Raw genomic sequence first — 24,713 nt, 5'->3', positions numbered from 1 at the left:
AAAACCTGAATGATCCTTTACAGATAAAATAGATTGTATGTCATTTTATTCTCAAAAGTCATATGTGTTGTAAGCAAATAGTGCTGAATTTGATGAATCAAATAATTATGTTGTGCAAGTGAAAATCTAATTTCATAACTAACTTCTAGAAACTAAGACTTTCGTAAGTTTATCCCTTAGCTGAGGTAAGGGAAAGGAGGGAACATCCACTGAAAAATTCGAGAAAGTTGCACGCAGTGTATTTTGGCCTTATTTTTGTCACTGGTGTATTTTTGCGTGTGTGCGTATTTTCCTGCAAATTTAGATAGTCACCTTGTTTTTTTAACAGTGTGCTTTGAATATATCCTCTGTAGTAAGACGAAATGAAGTTCAGTGCTAGTTCATTAAACTCAATAAAATTATACTCGTGCGTAGTGAGTAGACTATTCATCAAGTAATTTCTGGAACACATTTCTTCTGAGAAATTACAGGGAATACACATTTAGCTGATTTCTGTAATATAAAAAAGGGGGGCATAAACCCTCAGATCGGAGAAGTCAGTGGCACCCCACTCCAGTACTCTTGCCTGGAAAATCCCATGGATGGAGGAGCCTGGTAGGCTACAGTCCATGCTAAGGGTCGGACACGACTGAGTGACTTCCCTTTCACTTTCCACTTCCCTGCACTGGAGAAGGAAATGGCAACCCCCTCCAGTGTTCTTGCCTGGAGAATCCCAGGGACAGGGGAGCCTGCTGGGCTGTTGTCTATGGGGTTACACAGAGTCAGACACGACTGAAGTGTCTTAGCCGCAAACCCTCAGATGGTATCTTTTCACTTCGCTAGAGTTTTCTTTTCCGAGTTGATAAACCGAGTGTATACATAAATAAATCCAAGAAAAAGTTCACCAGTGTGGTTTGTGGTGCTTCATCTGTGGATGTCCGAAACCCTTATATGCTGAATGTATTTGAGATGGAAGATTAGTTTTAGCATGATGAAGAAAAACTTGGAGAAGCTGACTTCATGGATAATCAAAACTTCCTAGTTATTTAGTCTGCTTACATATCTTTCTTCAACTCTTTGCCAAAAATATCAGAATCTACACACACGACAAAGTGAAAAACTTCTCTGTGGACTTTCTCAAACACGTACAGGTTTACCCAAAGATTTAATCTACACTTAAATCGTGTCCATTAGTTGTCATGGTCTGATCGTTGTACGCGCATTTGCTTGCTTGATTTTATCTTCCTAAAAACTGTATACTGATGCCCTATCCCCAGAAGATGATCGTATTGGGAAGCAGCCCCTCTGGGATGTCCTTCTGCCACCATGGAGGAACTGTTGGGAAAGGAATCTCTTCACATATGAAGGAGACCTCAGAGAGTTCACCATAGCAGAGGGAGCAAGAACTCCGCAGTTTGCAAATCAGAGAAGGACATACACAAGGACCATAACCTTACCAGCACACTGATGCTAGACTTCCCATGACTAGAACTGAAACTTTCTGTTGTTGAAAAGCCAGTTTGTAGTATTTTGACTAAGAAATTGAATGAAGTGAAACACTGGTGACAGCACGTTTTGTTCTCACTTTTTAGTAACTGTGAGGCCTGAGTTGCTTATGAGCAATTTTACATGGAAGAATTATCTTGATACATGCCATGTAGAAATTGTCTAGATAAGTTTTTATCAGGCCTAGACACTTTATTCAAAATTGGATGTCTCACATTAATAGGTGCTGAAAACAGAGTGATCTCTTCTGCTTCACTTTCTGCCATAAGGGTGGTGTCATCTGCATATCTGAGGTAATTGAAATTTCTCCCGGCAATCTTGATTCTGGCTTGTGTTTCTTCCAGTCCAGTGTTTCTCATGATGCACTCTGCATAGAAGTTAAATAAGCAGGGTGACAAAATACAGCCTTTACGTACTCCTTTTCCTATTTGGAACCAGTCTGTTTTTCCATGTCCAGTTCTAACTGTTGCTTCCTGGCCTGCATACAGATCAGGTCAGGTGGTCTGGTAGTCCCATCTCTTGAAGAATTTTCCACAGTTTATTGTGATCCACACAGTCAAAGGCTTTGGCATAGTCAATAGAGCAGAAATAGATGTTTTTCTGGAACTCCCTTGCTTTTTCCACGATCCAACGGATATCGGCAAGTTGATCTCTGGTTCCTCTTCCTTTTCTAAAACCAGCTTGAACATCAGGAAGTTCACGGTTTACCTATTGCTGAAGCCTGGCTTGGAGAATTTTGAGCATTACTTTACTAGCGTGTGAGATGAGGGCATTTGTGCGGTAGTTTGAGCATTCTTTGGCATTGCCTTTCTTTGGAATTGGAATGAAAACTGACTTTTCCAGTCCTGTGGCCACTGCTGAGTTTTCCAAATTTGGTGGCATATTGAGTGCAGCACTTTGACAGCATCATCTTTCAGGATTTGAAATAGCTCTACTGAAATTCCATCACCTCCCCTGGCTTTGTTAGCAGTGATGCTTTCGAAGGCCCACTTGACTTCACATTCCAGGATGTCTGGCTCTACACGAGTGATCACACCATTGTGATTTTCCTTGTCGTGAAGATCCTTTTTGTACAGTTCTTCTGTGTATTCTTACCATCTCTTCTTAACATCTTCTGCTTCTGTTAGGTCCCTACCATTTCTGTCCTTTATCGAGCCCGTCTTTGCATGAAATATTCCCTTGGTATTTCTAATTGTCTTGAAGAGATCTCTAGTCTTTCCCATTCTGTTTGTTTCCTCTATTTCTATGCATTGATTCCTGAAGAAGGCTTTCTTCTCTCTTCTTGCTATTCTTTAGAACTCTGCATTCAGATGCTTATATCTTTCCATTTCCCCTTGACTATTGACTTCTCTTCTTTTCACAGCTATTTGGAAGCCTTCCATTTTGCTTTTTTGCATTTCTTTTCCAGGGGGATGGTCTTGATCCTTGTCTCTTGTACAATGTCATGAACCTCATTCCATAGTTCATCAGGCACTCTATCTATCAGATCTAGGCCCATAAATCTATTACTCACTTCCACTGTTTAATCATAAGGGATTTGATTCAGGTCATACCTGAATGGTCCAGCGGTTTCCCCTGCTTTCTTCAATTTCAGTCTGAATTTGGTAATAAGGAGTTCATGATCTGAGCCACAGTCAGCTCCCGATCTTGTTTTTGTTGACCGTATAGAGCTTCTCCATCTTTGGCTGCAAAAAATATAATCAATCTGATTTCTGTGTTGATCATCTGGTGATCACGTGTAGAGTCTTCTCTTGTGTTGTTGGAAGAGGATGTTTGCTATGACCAGTGCATTTTCTTGGCAAAACTCTATTAGTCTTTGCCTTGCCTCATTCTGCAGTCCAAGGCCAATTTGCCTGTTACTCCAGGTGCTCCTTAACTTCCTACTTCTGCATTCCACTCCCCTATAATAAAAAGGACACCGTTTGGGGGTGTTAGTTCTACAAGGTCTTGTAGGTCTTCATAAAACCGTTCAGCTTCAGCTTCTTCAGCATTACTGGTTGGGGCATAGACTTGGATTATTGTGATATTGAATGGCTTGCCTTAGAGACGAACAGAGATCATTCTGTCGTTTTTGAGATTGCATCCAAGTACTTTATTTCAGACTTTTTTGTTGACCATGATGGCTACTCCATTTCTTCTGAGGGATCCCTGCCCTCGGTAGCAGATATAACGGTCGTCTGAGTTAAATTCACCCATTCCAGTCCATTTGAGTTCACTGATTCCTAGAATGTCGACTTTCACTCTTGCCATCTCCTGCTTGACCTCTTCCAATTTACCTGGATTCATGGACCTGACATTCCCGGTTCCTATGCAATATTGCTCTTTAAAGCATTGGACCTTGCTTCTATCTCCAGTCACATCCATTGCTGGGTATTGTTTTCGCTTTGGCTCCGTCCCTTCATTCTTGCTAGAGTTATTTCTCCACTGACCTCCAGTAGCATATTGGGCACCTACTGGCCTGGGGAGTACCTCTTTCAGTATCCTACCATTTGCCTTTTCATACTGTTCATGGGGTTCTCAAGGCAAGAATACTGAAGTGGTTTGCCATTCCCTTCTCCAGTGGACCACATTCTGTCCGACCTCTCCACCATGACCCGCCCGCCTTGGGTTGCCCCGTGGGCATGGCTTGGTTTCATTGAGTTTGAAGAGGCTGTGGTCCTAGTGTGATTAAAATGACTAGTTTTCTGTGAGTATGGTTTTAGTGTGTCTGCCCTCTGATGCCTTCTTGCAACACCTACCGTCTTACTTGGGTTTCTCTTACCTTGGACGTGAGGTATCTCTTCACGGCTGTTGCCGCGAAGCTCAGCCGCTGCTCCTTACCTTGGATGAGGGGTATCTCCTCCCACTGCCCTTCCTGACTTTCAACATGGGATGGCTCCACTACCCTCATTCAAACCAGACATTGTTACATAGGATCAGAAGAGAGGCTGGACCATTGTGCTCCCAACACTGAAATTTCAGAAAGCAACCTTTTCATTTTTTTCAAATTATTTTAATGGGAAGACATTAAATTTACATATTGGGTTAGTTTTTGCCTTACATCGACAAGAGTAGGTCACCAGTACACATGTGTTCCTGCATCCAGAACCTTCCTCCCACCTCACTCCCCAGACTATTGCTCTTTGTTGTCCCAGAGCACTGGTTTTGGGTGCCCTGCCTCATGCACTGAACTTGCACCAGTCATCTGTTTATGTATGGTAACGTATATGTTTCAGTGCTCTTCGCTCAAATCACCCCACCATTGCCCTCTCCACAGTCTGTTCTTTCCATGTCTGTCTCCTTTGCTGCCCTGCATGTTGGATCATCAGGACCATCTCTCCAAATTTCATACATATGCATTCCTACCCAGGACCTGTATTCCTCTTTTTGACTTTACTTCATTCTGTAGAGGAGGCTCCTGTTTCACCCACCTCTCTAGAATTGACTCAAATGCATTCCTTTCCACAGCTGAGTAATAGTCCACCATGTATATATACCACCACTTTCTTATCCATTCACCTGCAGTGGATATCTAGATTGCTTCCATGCCCTAGCTATCGTAAACAGTCGTGCGCCGGGAGCCAGCACGGGAGATCCCACCCATGACAAGGTCATGGGGGAATGAACTGTTAAAGCAAGGCTTCAGGACTCGAGGGTCTCCCTAGACCTGCTCGAGCATCTACCCCCAAACCAGAATCTGTCTGTCTCACTATTTTGTGCCTTTCACCAACTCTCCTGACATACAGGGGGCTATCCACAACCACCTTTCTCTGGAGTAAATCAGCTTAGGGCTCTATCTAGCTAATAAGTCTCCTGGACACGAGAGGAATATTTCAAATCAAACCCCCACTGTTAGCATTCTAGCTTGCTTGACAGGTTTATCCAGACTCTTGCAGCTACGCATAGGATTGTTCACAGCCTCCCAACTGTGAGAAGCATGGGAAGCCTGAAACATAGAGCCTTCCAAAGAATTAAAAGTTATTAGAGTGGTGCTGGCATAGGATTTCATTATTGGGCCGAAGCTTGTCGCTGAGTTCCCATATCTCTTATCCATCGGACACCTGAGAGTGCATTCGTTAACATAGTTGTAATGTAAGAAGAAGTGTAGCCTTGAAATTAACCACATCAGACCTTTGAGCTAATTGGTTCTTTCTTTCTTGTAACTCACTGCACCTTTCCTCCGTGAGAAATGTAACTTGTTTAATACTTTCTGAGGCTGACATAGGTTAGAAATAGAGAGAAAACACATTTCAAGGGAAAATAAGTTTTCTGGTTGAAGAGGCTTTATCTAAAGAGGGTCATAAAATGTTCACAGGCCTCCAAGGCCAGAAGATAACGTACACAGTATTGTTTCTCGGAAAGGTATGCAGAAAAAAAAATCGTGGTTTTGACAGAGACAAAACAGATGTAATGTTTGGCCTGACTCTGTATGACTTTGCACCTTTCACTTCCCTCTACGTACAACTGAAGGTATAAAAGTCCCTTTGAAAGTAAAATAATGGGCCTTGCTCACTGAAGAAGCTTGGTCATCCCACATTCTTATTTTTTTCCTCTTTCTTTCTTTCTCTCTCCCTCTCCCTCCCTCTCTTTTTCAGGCTGATCCCTTGGAACACAGAAGCTCCCTCTTGCCTGGCCAAGGAATAACAGCCTCTTTCTCCCCTCTATTTTCTTATCTACAACATTCTTTCCTTATCTCTCTCTAAATCATTCGCCGTTTCTCCTGAGGGTTTGCCTGGATCCTGCCTGTGCTGGACCCCAGCAATCGTGGGATGAATAGCGGCGTACATGTGTCTCTTTCAGTTTTGCTTTCCTTGGGGTGTATGCTTGGGTGATTGCTGGTCATAGGACAGTTCCATTTCCAGGTTTTGAAGAAATCATATGGTTTATTGTGGCTATACCAGTTTTCATTCCTAGCAACAGTGTAAGTTGGTTACCTTTTCACTCCCTCTCCAGGGTTTCATGCTTGAGACTTTGGGTGATGGTCCTTGGGACCAGTGTGAGATGACATCTCATTGCGGTATTGACTCTCATCACTCTGATAATGAGTGATGTTGAGCATGTGTCCTGTGTTCGTTAGCCATCAGTATATGTTCTCTAGAGAAATGTCTATTTAGTTCTTTTGCCCACTTTTTGGTCGGGTTGTTTATTTTTCTGGTATTGAGTTGCATGAGCTGCTTGTATATGTGGGAGATTAACTCTTGGGCAGCTGTGTGCTTTGTTGTAATTTGCTCCAGTTCTGAAGGCTGTCTTTTCACCTTGCTTATAGTTTGCTTCACTGTGCAGAAGCTTAGAAATTTAAATTGGTCACTGTTGTTTCCTTCTGTGTTTATTTCCATTACTCTGGGAGGTGGGTCACTGAGGAGAAGATCTTGCTGTGATTTCTGTCAGAGAGTGTTCTGCCTGTGTTTTTCTCTAAGAACATTATAGTTTCCGGTCTTCCACTTAGGTCTTTAATCCATTTTGCATTTGTTTGTGTGTGTGCCATTAGCAAACATTTCATTCTTTTAATGTGGTTGACTGTTTTCCCAGACCCGCTTGTTCAAGAGGTTGTCTTTGCTCCGTTGCATATTGATGCCTCCTCTGTCAAAGACAAGGAGGCCGTGGGTGTGTGGCTTCGTCTCTGGACTCCCTATTTTGTTCCATGGGTCTGTATATCTGTCTTTGGCCCAGGACCTTATACTCTTGATGAGTAGCTTTGTAGTATAGTCTGAAGTCAGGAAGTCTGATTCCTCCGTTTCCATTGTTTCTCAAGAGTGATTTCCTCTTTGGAGGTCTTTTGTGTTTCCACACAGATTGTGAAATTATTTGTTCTAGGTCAGTGAAACACACCGTTGGTGTTTTGATAGGGATTTCACAGTTGAATATGAGAATATCAATGTGAATGAACGTACTGATCGATTGCCTTGAGTTGCACACTCGTGGTCACTATACTGATTCTTCTGATCCAAGAACATGGTACACGTCTTCTTCTATTTGTGTGATCTTTGATGTCTTTCACCATGGTTTTATGGTTTTCTGTACCAGTTCCTTGCTTTCCTCAAGTGACCGTATTCCTAAATATTTGATTCTCTTCCCTGGATGGTGAATGAGATACTTTCCTTAAGTTCTCTTTCTTGCTTTTCATTGCTAGTGTATCAGAATGAAAGGGACTCAAGGGATTCCTGAGTATTAATTTTGTCTCCTGCAGCTATACTCTATTCATTGACTAGCTCAAGTAATTTTCTGCTGACATCCTTATTGTTCTCTGTGTAGAGGGTCATGGCATCTTCTAACAGTATTTTTTTTTTCTCCCAATCTGTATTCCTTTAATTTCCTTTTTTCCCTGATTGCTATGTCTAGGGCTAACTTAAAAACTAACTCCAATGTGTTTTTCACCTCAGAAAAGCTTACTGATGAAATTACGAAGCACTGAGAAATCTCAATTCTACCAGATTCCCGCAATAAAATCATGAAGCTCTTCAGGAGTTGGGGGCAAATTTTTAGGTGGCGGGGAAGCAGAATCTGTTAAGTATTTAGAAATCTATATCATCATCCAATTAGTCTGGAACACTTGTAGTCTTTCCTTTGTTTCAGAAGCTTCTAGAGCCCTAAGAGTAATGCAGGGCTTTCTAACTGAAACCAAGAAACTCAACAAGAGCTCATCAAACTCTAACAGTGCACGTTAGAAAAATTGTGTTACTGTGCCGCTAAAAGTTGTGAGCTTTATAGCCAAATTAAAGAATGGCAAAGGCACCTTCAAGATGATTGTGCTGAAGATCCTGCTAAAACAGGTGAGGCCACAGGGCAAGGGAACAGGGGAGGCGTGGGAGACCCCTGAATGAAGTGTGGTCCGAGGCAGAGGCAGGCTCCAAAGGCACAGCTGAGAAGAGTCCCTTAGGGCCACAGCTGTAAGTGTCACAGCCATGACTTTGGGTGTCTCCCTCAGGCCTGCATCTGAGGAGGATCAGCACCTGAGGCCTCTAGGTCAGGAATGACGAGAGACAGTACACCAGAGCAGCCACCAGAGACAGTTATTGTTGTAAATGTGGATGATCCCGGGAAAGAGCTGAGAGAGCGGGAGTCCAAGACCCATGCCCGTCAGTCAGAGCCCCTGGAGTTGCTGTCACTAGTGCAATGCAAAGGCACGAGGTGGTCCACAAGCAAAGAGGAGCTGGAAGGGGCTGCTATTCTCATCTGCTCTGAGTGCCAGACGGATTCAGACACACGCCTGCCATCTGCTGTGAAGACAGGGAGCAGGTCAGAGACCGAGGGCCTTCTTGCTGAAGACACACACACACATACACTCACACACACACTCACACATACACATGCACACCACCCCCTTGCCTGAAGACACAGTGTGCAACAGGGACTGCAAATCCTGACACGATAAGCAGTGACATTACACTACCCAGCACACACAAGTCAGGAGGAGGAGCGTAGCAGTCGGAAACAACCCCTGCTTGGGGGATGCAGACCACCTCAGATGCAGAACACCACAAGGAACCCAGAGCCAGGAGTGGGTCTGATGGCACGGCAGGGCCTGAGGATATGAGTGGTGGCTGGGCAAGTGGAAGTACCCAGCATCCTTGGAAATTCCTATTCCAGTGTGCTTCTTCCACTCAAGACTAGGGCTGTTGCTATTGGCTCTTCTGGCCCAGCATGTGGCCTGCATGGCTCCTTGACCTCAAGCAGATTATGAACCACGCTCACGTTTCTGTCATGATCAGCGACCAAGATAAAGACTTTCTTAACTACAAGATTGACTTGAAGGTCAGTGAGGGAGAATGAGGGCATGCGTGTACGGGACTTGGTGGGGAGTTGGGGGGATCATGTTATCTATGTTCATGTGATGTGAGAATGTGCAGAGGTTTTGTGGAAACTGTTAATGCCTGCCTGGGAGGCAAGCTGAGGCACCTAGAAGCTTGTACCTTTACCCTCATCCCTGTCCTAGAAGGTGCAGGTGCAGAGCCATCCAAGGTCCAACGGCAAGGTGATCATTTCCTTTGGGGACAACGCCTACTTCTGGAACATGGTGATCATTAAGGAGTATTACCTTGACATCACTGGTAAGACATGGCTTCATGGAGGTGTAGGTGTGTTAGGGGATGGATGATCCACCTGCGGAATCCACCCCTGTGTTCCCTGTCTTTCTGCAGGGTATAGGGCGCGTTATTCCACGCCACTCCACTGGTTCTTGGACTTTGAATGAGGAGCACCCAGCTGCAGGCTGTATATCAGGAGTCTTAAATTTCTCAACTGGTTGTCAGGCCACAACTGCCCAGGATCGAACAGGATTGCTGAGGTGGAGTTGCTTTGGGCCTGCATACAGTTGATGACTGATGTTGGAGTTCTTGGATGCTCACGAGAGTGTTTGGGCCTGGTCAGCCCTGGGCTGACCTTGCTTGTGTTGCCAGCAGATCATTGGTCAAGACATGTGGGACAATCCTGTGACATATTACCCGAGGAAGGAAAGTTCTGCTCCGAGCGGTAACTGACAGAGACACATGCGGGGAGGGTGTCTGGAGGCGGGCCCTGAAGGGACAGCCGTGTCGTGGCCAGGACACTGTCCTTTTCCAAATGGGGATGCTCAGGCTCATGCAAGCTGGCTGCAGAGCCAGGCTTTGGGTCCTGCATGTAGCACATGACCTGCTGAGACTGGGGGCTTTGGAACTCGGTGTGTCCAAGTGAAGCAAGTCTTCCTCAGTGCGGGAGTCCAGGTGATACTACTAGAAACAGGATGAATTAAGTATCTTTGTCAGAATCTTCTTTCCATGTGTCAAGCCATCCCCCAGCCTCCTGTTAGTCAATGAGTTTAAGAATGCCTGTGCCTTACACTCCCACCCCTTACCCTGGGAAAGCCTATCATTGAAAGGGCGTCCTGTCCGGTGTCCCAGGGCACCTGTGTGCTGACCTTGGGATCTTCTGTGAATTTACACATCCACCAATCGGCGTCTCTCCACAGCCACACATGCTGCGCTGGAAGCTGCTTCAGGCTGCCTTCGGAAAATACGGAAGTGCTCAGGGAGGAGGTGGACAGGGAGCTCCAAGGGCAGGACGTGGTGCCTACTGACGCCATCTCCAACAGTGCTGGACATGGTGCCTTCAGCTCCTGAAACACCTGTGTTCCCTGTACACGTTTGTGTCTCTGTATCAAGCCTGTAATTGTATACACGTGTATGCTTGTGTTGCCTGTGTTTATGTGTGTATGTGTGTGTGTGTGTGTGTGTCTGGTCCAGGGAAAAAGCAGAGATGAAGGCAACAAGAGAGGAGATGCCAAGCAACCAGAAGAGGAGACACAAGGCATCACAAGTCTGAGGGTGGTTGCTCACTGTATCTCCGCAGTGACCCTGTCCAGGATGGGAATGAGGAAAGGATGGCCAGTAGTAACACAGGAACTTGGCTCCAGACATCTGGAATTAGAGGAAATACAGAAACACGCTCACCATTTCTCCCGTGTTGTAGTATGTGTTTGGACCAGGAAGAGCGGGTGCATGGTCTCTGGATTCACCCAGGGCAAATCAAGTGGTGTGGGGATTTCAAACCACCGCCTGTGGAGCCCACAGTCTGTGCGGACATGAGCCGGCATGCGGAAATGGTGGATGCGGATACAGAGGACCTGGGATGGTTGAGGAGGCTAAGGTCTTGCTGAGAAGGAAGAGACCTGAAGGAGAAAGAGACACAGATTGCCTGCTGCACTGGAGACTTGTTCCACACACATAAAAAGGAGACCCGGGAAAGTCCTGGACCAGGGCTGCCCAGGATCAGCCCATCAGCCAGCACGCTCTCTCCATGAGGGTGGCACACACTGGCACGATGCGACAGAAAATGCAAGACATGCTAATAAGGTAGGTTGTCCGTGCAAAACCACAGGCATCCTAAGAGAGACAAGGTGTGAGCGTGGCATGCCTCCAGGCACTTCCAGTCTCCTGGTAGTGCAGAAAGGCGAAGAAAGTGCAGGTGTTGGTGTACGCGTGTGTTCCTCTGCCGGGGTGTGCCTATGAGGGAGGGAACAGGGAGGAAGCAAGGATGGTGGGCTCATTGCATGTCCCAAGGGACCTCAGGAGAGCGGGAGACAGGGAAGCCCCTGGGGGCAGTTCAGGGCCTGCTGGTTTTCAGGGTCTAGGGAAAGTCCTGCCCAAGATACCCCATGGCTCATGCTGGAAGCCCTGACGTAAATTCCTTCTGTCATCTGGGCCTTGCCTGTGGCTTTTGGGGCCTGAGGGGCAAAGGTGTGTGTCTGCACCTGAGAGAGGATTCTAGCAGTCTTGCTGGAGCAGGCTGTCTGGTGTTTTCAGAGGGGATTTGCACCATCGGAAACTCAGAGGGAAGCTGCGTCCTGGCTGACCGTCTTCGATATCCCTGTGCCCAGCCGAGGACTGGCTTCCTAGGCACACGGGCTCTGTAGGTAAGCAGGGATGCCTGACTGTAAGGAGTCCTACCTGGGCCTAATGAGACCAACTGAAAGAGAGTATTCACATTTAGCAAATCAGTGAGGGTGGGTGGAATCAAGCCCTCTTGTTGTTTTTGAGATAGAAAAACTGCTATCTGCCCAAGGGAGGCTTGATCTGTGGGCCCAGTAAGGGCAGGTTTCCCAGGTCATCATCTGTTGGGGGATTCTGTGGGTCAGGGTAGTCATAAACACAAGGGACTACGTGTGGAAATGCCACCTTATCTTTATGGCCTCAGGTTGCACGCCTTGTATCAGAAGTGGCCCTTTATCTATGTGCTCCTTCCTCAATACATGGTTATGTATTTATATTTTTAAAAGCTTTATAACTTTTTGTTATCAATATACATATGGAAAAATACATAAGTCAGGAGTGTACAGTTCCATGGATACTCACCAACTAAACACATCCACGTAATTAGCATCCAAATCAAGAAACAGAACATCACCGGCAACCCTGAAAACTCTCTTGTGTCTCTCCCAATCACCGCACTCCAAAGATAACTAGGATATCTGACTTTCAACGCATAGATTAGTTTGGTCTCTTTTGGACCTTTACATGAACGGAATCATACAGTATGCATCCCTGTGTCTAGCTTACATTACTTACCATTATACTTAATGAGACGTATCTATGTTTTCCCTGCAGCAATAGCTTGTTCGCTCTTGGCCTACAGTTCAAGATCTTTCTTAAAGCTACATCTTGGCAAACTCATCTTTAAGAAGTAGATTGGCGATGCCCAGCTGGAGTTCTTATCATGTTCAATTTTCAGGTGACTTTCCATGTTTCAGTGAAGACAGTTTCTGCCTCTTTTTTTGGAACACTATTTCACAAGTCCTGACGTAGAAAATGTTCCTGAGAGTCTGAATTTTCCTTCCCAAGGATCCTTTTTATATTATCTAAATACTCTCCCTGGGACCATTATATTTTTCCAATGATAGAAGACTATTATTGTTCCCTCTTAGTCATCTTTTTGGCAGTAGTGCCTTTCTCCTTGCTTTCGCAGAACAACGTCTAAATGTCTTTCTACCTTCTGCCATCATTTTGAAGTTTAGGGTCCAAACCCATCAGCGAAATTCCAAGGACCATGTCCAGCCAATGGACACACACTGGGTTGTAAACAATCTTCATCTAAGGGAAGAATTTGGTTTTTTCTTTTTAATTCTTATATTTTTTATTTATTTTACTTTACAATATTTGTATTGGTTTTGCCAAACATACACACGGATCCTCAGAGCACTGGATCACACACAGGCCCATCACAGTCCCTGGGGGCCCTTGGAGGCTCGGACATCTCTTTGGCCTCTTCCTGCTAAAGGGAGATAGCACTTGGAAGCACAGGTAGACAGGTGCACATCGAAAGCTACACAGATAGAAAGAACAGGGGGCCTCACTCAGAATGTTGTGGGCCCTAAGGGGTGGTAGGCTAGCAAAAGGGACACGGATTTGACCAGGAATGACCTAGATAGGTGCACACCAAGAAGACAGTTCTCCAAGTCAGCTGAGCCCAGACGTCCTTGTTTTCTGGTGCCCTGAAGGATTGCACAGACAATGGATCAGAATAGCCTGACTGGTACTGGGAAGCTGTCCCAAGGTGATGGGAGAATGCAGAACGCAGGTGCCTGTCACTCAGCTGTCCAGGGCGAGCGTTTCCAACCTGCCCAATTCTCTGCAGATCGGTCCCTGTCAGGAGAAAAATGCCAAAATTTTGTAGCCTTTGAGGCTAAATCACAGAGTTAGAAGTGCAACCTGACATGATCGATGAGCATGTGAAAGAAAATAACCAGGACAGAGAAACTCGGGTGGTTACCAAAACTCATGTTCCTGGAGAAGAAAGCTTGTACTTCTGCATATCTGCAAGTTTCCTGTCAGGGATATTAGTGTGTACACACGCATGTGTGTGCATGTGTGCGCACAAAATTGCCTGACAGTACGCTTGTGAATATGAAGTGTCGGAACTGACCCAGCCAGGTGATGGAAGTTGGATAGCGAAAACATGAAAGCCATAGGGAAAGGTACATACTCAGGCCATGAGAAGCACTGGAGCCAGGGTACCAATGCCTGTTATCTCACTGAGTGAGCAGTTTCTAAGTGGAATCACAGTGGTGCACCCAGGAAGCCTGGCAGAAAGGAGAGGCAGGAAGAAATTGACTGGGGGCCACCAGGGAGAGTGCAGAGGAGCCAAGACACAGAACAGGCTGCAATGCCAGACACAGAAGCCACAGCGGGTGACCCCACAGCCCTTTGGACATGCAGCTACAAAGGCCTTTCCATCCTTCTCGAACACTGGGAATTCTTTCCCTGACCGTACCGTGAGCATGAGCAACACTTGCCGTTTATGTGAGGTTTCAGAAATGGACCAGCACCGCAGCATAGGCACTTGCTACCTGCATAGTCTTCCAGTCTGAAACATCACTCTTTGTACTCTTTGCAGAAAGCATATATAGGGGGTCAGGACTATACGATGGATGGCTTAGATTGTTCCTGTTGCTGCCCCCCGCCCCACAGGATTGGGTAACTGGGCAGGCTGGTACGTGTTCTCAGATGGAGAACAGAACCACCTGAAAGGGCCTCGATAGGGTAAATGGGCAGACGTACATGTCTCCCGCACCAGTGAGTCACGGAACTTAACAGGGAGTTGTCCTTAGCGACTCACTGGCAGGAATTTGAACAAGGTTCAGGGAGCTTCCTCATGCCAGCAGAGCATGCCCCATTTCTCCCTCTGTGAAAAGTGTGGCCAAGCCACCTCAGGCCTGTGCAGGTTCATGTCTGTCCAGTGAGGGAGGGAGGGTTACCCGACCCCTTCTGCGGTTCAGCAGGGACTGCCCACTGTTGGCTTTCAAGATGGAGAAAGCACTCTCGAAACCTGTGGAAAAAATAACTGATCTCCCGTCGGTGCAACTCACTCAGGAGGAGAAGGGCTTGCCTTCACTCCAAGGATAAGCTTCTCCTATAAGCGCTGGTGTCCATAGAGTGGCAAATGGCAACAGCACCACTTAAAGAGAAGGAGACACACAGACACCAGCCCTGGAACACACAAGGGAGGATTGCTCCAAACAGTGCTATGCCAAAGCAGAGACAAAGAGACAAAGAGAGAGCTCTATACCCTAGGGTCCTGGTGTCCCTGAACAATGGAGATCAACGTGGCAAACGGTGGGGTTTCTCCCTACTCCCCTAGCATCCGGCCAGCAACAGTCTGTCTGTCCCATGGAGAAAAGTATCCAGCCACTTGGCACCCCTGTGTATCCTCTGGATACTCAGGGAGAGCTCCCAGATATTGAAGGTCCTGTGGGACACAGGAGTGTGCTGTTTGGATTGTGGATCAGGAAACCGTGGCTGGAATTTCCAGAACCAGATCAATGACAGTGCCTGAGGTAGCGGCAGATGCAAAACCTGCTAGCTCTCTGGATCAGAGTCTGGCCACGTAGTGGAGCTGGATCCCAGGAACCACGGAAGATGCCATCCGGTCTAGGGGCGTGTCCATCGTGTGCTGTCCACCACCCTCTCGGCCACTGATCTAGATTTGGGTCAGCTGCCTGTGCGTGGCTCACAGCCTAGGGCCCCGCCTGTATGGCTGATGTCCCAGGGCCCGTTCACCCTGTCCTGGGCTCCCACCGTCCGTTTCTATAGTTCAGGCCACCCACCCCCCCGGCCCCCACACACACACGCGAGCCATAGCCTCTGAAGCATGCCCCACACTCCCCATAGCAAAAACGCTAGTGGGCCCCACAGGATTACTGCACCCTGGGCCGCCATTGCTCACCACTTGCTGTGGTGCTATTATGTCCTGTCCCTTAGCGTCTGACCCAGGCTGGGGTCATGGCCAGAGCCAAGAGGAGCATGAGAGGAATGCGGGAGCGTCCTGGGACCCCAGACCTCCTTAGCTGTGAGCTCCTTAGGTGCTCAGGGGGATGGGGCCCCGTGGCCTGTCCTGGTGATGCTGCGCATGGCTGGGACGTTGCAGCCACCAGTGGCCACGCCAGGCAAAGATGCCACCCTCTTCAGAGTGGAGGCAGGAGAGGACGGTGAGGCCCAGGTGGACGGAGTCGTGGCAGGGATCAGACGGGGTTTCCAGCTGCTTCCAGAGGACATCACTGAGGATGTGGAGGTTGTGCCGCATGAGTAACAGCGACAGGGTCCTCCCTGGAGCTGGAGGAGAAGACGGTGGAGGAGCAGTGCCAGGAAAGGCCTGGAGGCCCGAGTGAGCTCCCGGCACTAGATGTGATGCAGGCACTGGCGACCCTGCAAGTGGAACTGAGCTCTGAGCCTGAGAAAACCTACAGGGCCTACGTTTGGTTCATGTGCAAGAGCCATGAGAGGAGGAAGCGGGACTTGGCTCAGAAGAGTGCCATCATCCAGGGCATCCCTGGCTTCTGGGCCAACGTGGTATCCTTCCTGCTACTCCTTGTGGTCCGCTGCTCAGGAGGAGGGGGAGGTGCAGAGGCAGGAGCAGGAGGAGGGGTGGAGGCGAGGGGGCAGGATGGTGGACCCTGAAGGAAGTGTGGTACTGGGCAATTGGCAGGCTCCAAAGGCACAGCTGAGTAGAGTCCGGGCAGGGCCACACCTGTAAGTGTCGCAGCCATGACCCTGTGTGTCTACTTCAGGCCTGCATCTGAGGAGGAACAGCCTCTAAGTCAGAAATGACCAGAGACAGTACACCAGAGCCGCCTTAGCTGACAGTTATTGTTGTCAAGGTGAATGATTCCTTAAATAACTGAGATATGGGAGTCACACACACACACGCACACACACACAAACCCACAGAACATATGTAGACATACACTAGCCAACCCCAACCCCTTTGCTTTCAGACATGGTTTGTCACAACGATTGTTAGTCCTACCATGTAGGCAGTGACATGCCACTACCCAGCATACACAGGTCTGGGAAATAATAGCTATCAGAAACAGCCCCTGCCTGGGGAATGCAGACCACCTCAGATACAGAACACCACCAGGAACACAGAGCCATGAGCTTGTCTGATGGTATGGCAGGGCCTGAGCTCATCAGTAGTGGCTGGGTAAGCAGAAGTGCCCAGCATCCTTGAAGATGCCTCTTCCCGTGTCCTTCTTCCACCCCAGACTAGGGCTGATGCGCCTGGCTCTTCTGGGCCCAGCATGTGGCGTAAATGGCTCCTTGACCTCAAGCAGATTATGAACCACCCTCAAGTTCCTGTCATGATCAGCGACCAAGATAAAGACTTTCTCAGCTACATGATCGACTTGAATGTCAGTGAGGGAGACTGAGGACAGGTGGGCATGGGACTTGGTGGGGTGTGGGAGGATCATGTTATCCATGTCCTACACTGTGAGAGTTTGGAGAGGCTTCGTGGAAGCTGTTAATGCCTGCCTGGGAGGCAAGCTGAGGACCCTAGAAGCTTGCACCTTTTCCCTCCTCCCTGTCCTAGCAGGTACAGGTGCGAGCCGTCCACGGTCATGCAGCAAGCTGATCTTTTCCTTTCGAGACCACCCCTATTTCTTGAAAAGAGTGATCATAAAGGAGTATTACCTTGACATCACTGGTAACACGTGAGTCCGGGAATGATGATTGTGGGTGTGCAGGGGTGTGGATGATCCACCTCTGGGATCCACACCCATCTCCCCTCTCTTCCTGCAGGGTATAGGGGACATCGTTCCACTCCAGTCCGTTGGTTCTGGGACTTTGAACAGGGAGCACCAGCTGCAGGCTGGACACCAGGAGCCTTAACTTTCTCAACTGGTTGTCAGGCCACAACTGCCCAGAATCAAACAGGATTGCTGAGGTGGTATTGTTTTGGTCCTGCATACAGTTGATGATTGTTGTTGGAGTTCTTGGCTGCTCGTGTGAGGGTTCAGATCCTGGTCAGCCCAGGGATAAGCTTGCTCAGCAGCAAAGTGTTGCCAGCAGATTATCAGCGAAGATCAGTGGGATGATCTCCTGAAGGACTACCCCAGGAGAGAAGATTTTTCCACGACAGAAACACGTGTGGTGAAGGGGTCTGGAGGTGGGCCATGAAGGGACAGCCTTGTGCTAGCCGGGACACTGTCCTTTCCCAAATGGGCTTGCTCAGTCTCATGCACGCTGGCTGCGGAGTCTGAATTTGGGCCACGCATGTAGCAAGTGGCCTGCTGAGACTGGGGGCTTGGGGATTCAGTGTGTCTGTGAGTGAAGCAAGTCCCCTCAAATCAGTTGTGGTTGCAGAGTTGAGAGTGCTAGGTGATACTATTAGAGGCAGGGTGAATTAAGTTCCTTTGTCAGAATCATCCTTCCATGGGTCCTTCCATCTCCTGGCCTCCTGTTGCTCACTGAGTTTGAGATTGCCTGTGCCTTACACTCCCGCCCCTTACCCTGGGAAGGCCTAAAATTGCAAGGGCGTCCTCTCCGGGGTCCCAGTGCACCTGTGTGCTGACTTTGGGATCTTCTGTGAAATTCCACATCCACCACTTGGTGGCTCAGCACCACCACACATGCTGCGCTGGAAGCGGCTTCAGGCTGCCTTGGGAAAATACGGAAGAATTCGTGGAGAAGGTGAACAGGGAGCCCCAAGGGCAGGACATGGTGCCTACTGTCGCCATCTCCGCCATTGCTGGCCTCGGTCGCCTTCACCTCCTGAAACACCTATGTTCGTTATTTGCATTTGTGTCCCCGTGCTGAGCGTGTGTGTGTATACACACGTGCTTATTTGTGCTGCCTGTGTGTGTGTGTGTGTGTGTGTCCAGCCCAGGGCAGAGGCAGAGATGAAGGCGGCAGGAGAGGAGGTGCTGAGCAACCAGAAGAGGAATCATGAGGTGACCAGGCTGAAGGTGGTCAGTCGCCGTATCTCTGCACTGACCCTGCCCAGGATGGGAACGAGGAAAGGATGGCCAGTGATAACTCCAGACTGTGGCTCCAGATATCTGCAATTAGACCAGATACAAAACATGCTCATCAGTTCTACCGTGTTGTTGTGTGTGTTTGGATCAGGAAAAGGGTTTCACGGTCTAAGGATTCACACAGAGCAAATCACGTGGGGTGGGGCTTTGAAACCACTGCCTGTGGAGCCCTCAGTGTGTGGGGCCACGGGCTGGCCTCTGGAAATGATGGACGTGCCTATGGCAAGACCCGGGATGGTGAGGCTAAGGTCCTGCCGAGATGGGCAGAGAGCTGAAGGAGAAAGAGTCACAGATTGCCTGCTGCACTGGAGACTTGTTCCACACACATGTGACAAGGAGAACTGGGAAGGTCCTGGGCCAGTGCTGCCCCAGATCAGCCCAGCAGCCAGCACACGCCCTCCCTGAGGGTGGCACACACTGGCACGGTATGACACAAAACATGAGATGTGCTAAAGTATGCTGTATCTGCAAAACCACAGGCATCCTAGGAGAGACATGCTGTGAGCATGGCATGCCTCCAGGCACTTCCAGCCTGCCTCCCTGGCAGTGCCCAAAGGCGAGGAAAGCGCAAGTGGGCTTACCTGTGTGACCCTATGCCGGGATATGCCTGTGAGGGAGGGAACAGAGAAAAGACAAGGGCGGTGGGTAAACTGCATGTCCCAAGGGACCCCAGGAGAGGGAGACAGAGAAGCCCCTGGCACAGTTCAGGGCCTGCTGGTTTTCAGGGTCCAGACTCTAGGCAGTAGCGGTCCTGCCAAAGATACCCCATGGTCCACGCTGAAAGTTCTGACATGAATTCCTTCTTTTCTTTGGGGTCTTGCCCCTGGCTTTGGGGGCCTGAAGGGCAAAGGTGCACGTCTGCACCTGAAGGAGGATTCTGGTAGTCTTGCTCAAGCAGAGTCTCTGATTGTGTTGTAGGGGATCTGCACCCAGGTGACACTCAGAGGGATGCTGCCTTCCAGGTGACCGTCTTGGATGTCCCTGGGCCCAACCGGGCACTGGCTGCCTTGGCAACAGGTGCTGTGTAGGGAAGCAGGGATGCATGACTGTAGGGAGTCCGACCTGGGCCTAATGAGAGCAACTGAAACAGAGCCTTGGCATTTAGCAAATCACTGAGGCATGGGTGGTTCAAGCCCTCTTGGTCCATTTCAGATAGTAACACTGCTTTCTGTCCAACGGAGGCATTAGCTCTGGGCCCAGAAACTGCAGGTTTCCCCGGGCATCATCCGTTGGGGGACTCCATGTGCATGGGTAGTGTTAAACACAAAGGAAGATGTGTAGGGATGCCACCTTACTTTTATGGCCTGCAGTTCCATTCTTGGTTTCGGAAGAGACCCTGTATCCATGTGCACCTTCTTCACAACCTTGCATCAGACCCAGGCCTGTCACAGTCTCTGGGGGCTTTTGGAGGCTCAGGCGTTTCTGGCCTTTTCCTGCTACGTGGAGATAGCACGTGGGGGCACAGGCAGATGGTGCACACAGAACGCTACACAGATAGGAAGAACAGGGGGCCTCATTCAGAATGCTGGGGGCTGTAACGGGTGGTAGGCTAGCAAGAGGGGCACAACATTGACAAGGAATGACCTAGATAGGGGCACACCGAGAAAGCAGTTCTTCAAGTCAGCTGAGCTCAGAGGTCCTTGTTTTCTGGTCCCCTGAAGGAATGCACAGGCAATGGATCAGGCCAACGTGACTGGTACTGTGAAGCTGTCCAAGGTGATGGGAGAATGCAGAAGGCAGGCACATGTTATACAGCTGTTCATGCCAAGAACTTCCAACCCTGCCCGCTGCTCTGCAGGCCAGTCCCTGTCAATAGCAAATGCCAAGGTTTTGGAACCTTTGAGGATAAGGCACAGAGGTAGAAGTGTAACATGACATGATCGATGAGCAAGTGAGAAAACAAGGACAAAGACATGTGGGTGCTTACCAAAATTCACGTTCCTGAAAAAGAAAGCTTGTACTTCGGCATATGGACAGGTTTCCTCTCAGCGATGTTACTGTGTACACACATATGTTTGTGCACATGTGCGCGCAGAAATTTGAGTGCTTACCAAAATTCATGTTCCTGGAAAAGAAAACTGTACTTCTGCATATGGACAGGTTTCCTCTCAGTGATGTTACTGTGTTCACCCATACATTTGTGCACATGTGCGTGCAGACATTTGAGTGCTTGCCAAAATTCATGTTCCTGGAGAAGAAAACTTGTACTTCTGCATATGGACAAGTTTCCTCTCGGGGATGTTACTGTGTACACGTGTATGTTTGTGCACATGTGTGCGTAGAAATTTGAGTGCTTATCAAAATTCATGTTCCTGGAAAAGAAAGCTTGTACTTCTGCATATGGACAAGTTTCCTCTCAGCGATGTTACTGTGTACACATGTATGTTTCTGCACATTTGCAGGCAGAAATCCCTGCCAGTTCGCTTGAGAGTATGAGCTATTGCAACTGACCTAGCCAGGTGATAGAAGTTGGACAGCAAAAACATGAAGTTCTTAGGGAAAGGTACATAGTCTCTGGCCAGCAGAAGCACTGAAGCCAGGGAATCGCTCCCCGTTATCTCACTGAGCAAACACGTTCTAAGTGGAATCACAGTCGTGCAGCTAGAATGCCTGGCAGAAAGGAGAGGCAGGAGGAAAGAGCCTGGGGAGTGTGAAGAGGAAAGTCCACTACACCTGCAGTTTATGAAAACTAGAAAATGTACCTAATGTGCTGGGAGGACAAACTGTACTTAATTAATTGACTTATCTAAGAGGATTTCCATCCAAACAGCCAAAAGTGCTTCCTGGTCTCTTCTTGCTGCCTGTAGTAAAACATGAAGGGAATTTTTCTAAAAATTTGGCAATTTTTCAGTCTTTTAAGACGACAGAAGATGTTAAAGTTAATGACTCTCAAGCAAGATCATATCCAGGGCATTGAGATTAGGTGGTCTAAATATAACATTTTACACCACCAACAGGCCAGTTCTTCTTCGTATTATTTTTTATAAACAAAGGTGTTCTAAAGGTGAGTGTGACTGTAAAATTGTTTGGTAAGCCTCAGAAAGCTGGAAGGGGATGCCTCATGGCATTATTTAGTCAGGCCAATACCCTCCAAAGAGTTTAGGGGTGTCACTCCGAGATCCTTTCAGTCACACAATAAGACTTCTACCAAGGTTCAGGGTGTTATCCCTCAGCTATCTCAGCAGAAAACCAAGACAGAGTAAGCCTTATTATGAAGACATGTGTGATTGTGGCTATGGAGTGGGGTGCTTTGCCATGAACACCAGTAAGAGTATCAGGAGACACACCAAGGTTTTAAGATAACATATTTAAGTTCAGCTCGGACTGCAAGGACCAGCAATAGTACAAAATAGGAGCTCTGGACTTCTACCTTCTACAAGCAGGAAGCAGGCTAGGGAGACTGTTTCATGTAACCATATACTAGCCACCTTTCACGCAACGGCATCACGTCAGGGGGTAGAGTTAAAAATTCAGAGACTGAAGCCGAGGAAGTTTCCAGGCCTTAAATACTAATCAAAGGACTGCCCACAAGAACCCATGGGATTTCACAACTGCTACTACTGACTCCCATCTCCCCTCCCCTTTCTGGAACAGGAGTGTCTATGAAGGTTATCTATGCCCCAACATACCACCACTGTATGTCGGCTGTGAAAGGGAGCAGATTTACTCATCTCTTTTGCTCACACATCCTCCGGTCTAGAGGAACTACACTTGTATAATTTGAACTGATGTGTTGGAGACTTGAGAGGCTCTTGGACTGCAAGGAGATCAAACCAGTCAATCCTAAAGTAGATCTCTCCTGCATATTCATTCGAAGGACTGATGCTGAAGCTGAAGCTCCAACACTTGGGCTACCTGATGCGAATAACTGACTCTTTGGAAGAGACCGTGATGCGGAAAAAAATGAAGGTAGGAGAAGGGGACAGCAGAGGATGGGATTGTTGGATAGCATCATCGACTCAATGGACTTGAGTCTGAGCAAGCTCCTGGAGTTGACGGACAGGGGAGCCTGCAGGGCTGCAGTCCATGGGGTTGCAAAGAATACGACACAACTGAGCAACAGAACACTTGAGATACTGTACACGTGGACCCTGATCCATAGCTGGACCTGACTTAGACGACAAGGTCCTGAACTTCAAGTTAATGCTATAACAGATAAATCGTTTGAAAGCATTGGCAGGAAAATGCATTTTGGACATACAAGCATGTAAACAGTTTCCGGCCATCTGTGTACCACGCGGTTTTAAACTATGTCCACGGTTCCTTCCTTCTCCCCTTCACATGTGTGGTGGACTTAGTGGCTCACTTCTCATGTTAGAATATTGTAGAAACGAACAATGAAGCGTCTGAGACTAGGTCATAAAAGGCACTGCAGCCTCCTTGCTCATCCTCTTGGATCACTCACTCTAGAAGCCAGCTTAGTCATATCTTGGGAACACTCACGTAGCCCTGTAGAGAGGCCCATGTGAAAGAACCGAGGCTTTCTCCCAACAGCCAGCAAGCAAACTGGTTTCAACAGCTATGTGAGTAAGCCATCTTGGAAGGAAATCCACCGGCGCATGGCAAGGCTTCAGAGGATGGCAATCTCATGAGACACTGAGCCACAACACTCAGCTGAATTACTCCTGGATTCCCAACTTTCACCAGCAGTATGAAACTATATTGTTTCAAGCTGCTAGTTTTGGCTAATTGGTTATGCAGCACTCGTTCATTAATGCACTGCCAACTTTGGGCAATGCCTTTATTCAGGGCTGCCTGTCCATCTAGTCCAATCTAATCCAGAATCTGCTACTTCACTTTAGAAAACACAGCCCACCCTTGATTTGACCACCCTCAGTATCAGATCAAATATCATTTCACTCACCTGAATATCTTATCAGCCTTGCCTAGCCTCAGCAATGATCCTCTCAGTTGAGCCAGAATCCACCCTCACCCTTATAGTCCTCTTAATAAGTTTCCATCCACTGACACCCATTCTGTTATTGTTGTCCATTGCTTTTCAGTCTCCCATCTCTGTTTGTAATCCCATGGACCCACCCTGTTCCTTAGCTATAAATCCCAGCTGCATCCCTGCTGGAGTCAGACATAAGCTCAATCTCTCTCCCATGTTATAATACCCCACTGTAGTACTCTTACCTTGAATCAAGTTTTCCTTACCACCTTTCGGAAGTGTTATGAATAATTTTTTAACATTGCCAAGTTCTGTTAGTAAGGATAATTCTCAAAGGAATATAGTTTTATACCTTACTCTCTATACTATATTCATTTGGGGGAACAAATATCTAAAATTAAAACATTTTATGTTTTCACCATACAAACAGAAAATATCTTTGAAACTACATTTACATATCTTAAAACATGTAGGAATCTGAAAAGGATGTGTGTATAGACATGTCAGTGTATACACACACATACCCTCAGAGCTCCAAGGAAAACTTAATTCTCAGCAAACGATAAATTAGAACATTCAGCCTGAAAATAGTGAAATCTTTGGAATCAACTTGCCAAAAATCTTAGACAATGAAATTTTAATTAAAAACCATGTATACATAAAAATATTTGGGATTCAGACAAAATTGCTAAATAAAGATAGGTCAATCCCTAAACCATCTATGAGAAAAAAAAAAAAAAAAGAAATCCTCAGTATCATGTAATAACCTATAATGGAAAAGAACCTACCAAAGAATAGATACGTATCTGCATAACTAAATCACTCTGATATACATCTGAAATTCAAGACTGTAAATTTAATACATTAACAGAGAAAAAAATTGTAAAGAAAGCTTCTAAAATACAAAGTTACAAAGGAAAAAATCCTAAAGAACGTAGAAAGTATATATGAATTGAAACAAAAATAGAAAACAACAAAAATGAACCTTGTTGGGATAATAAAGCAAGAGCTGCTTCTTGGAAAAAGAAAATCAGAAACATTGATACAACGGTGGCAAATCTAATAAGGGGACAAGGA

The 24,713-nt window shown here is 47.3% G+C and overlaps 2 pseudogenes; both read left to right on the top strand.

Annotated features, from left to right (window-relative positions):
- Nucleotides 1–9,941, top strand: part of LOC128070967 (testis-specific Y-encoded protein 1-like) — a 58,360-nt pseudogene extending 48,419 nt beyond the window's left edge.
- A 5,899-nt stretch (nucleotides 9,942–15,840) lies between these two features.
- On the top strand, nucleotides 15,841–17,888 carry LOC128070966 (testis-specific Y-encoded protein 1-like; annotated as a pseudogene).
- The last annotated feature ends 6,825 nt before the right edge of the window (nucleotides 17,889–24,713 follow it).

This window comes from Budorcas taxicolor, chromosome Y (genome assembly GCF_023091745.1).
Source record: "Budorcas taxicolor isolate Tak-1 chromosome Y, Takin1.1, whole genome shotgun sequence".
NCBI classification, from domain to species: domain Eukaryota; kingdom Metazoa; phylum Chordata; class Mammalia; order Artiodactyla; family Bovidae; genus Budorcas; species Budorcas taxicolor.
This window is presented reverse-complemented; position numbering and strand designations above follow the sequence as displayed.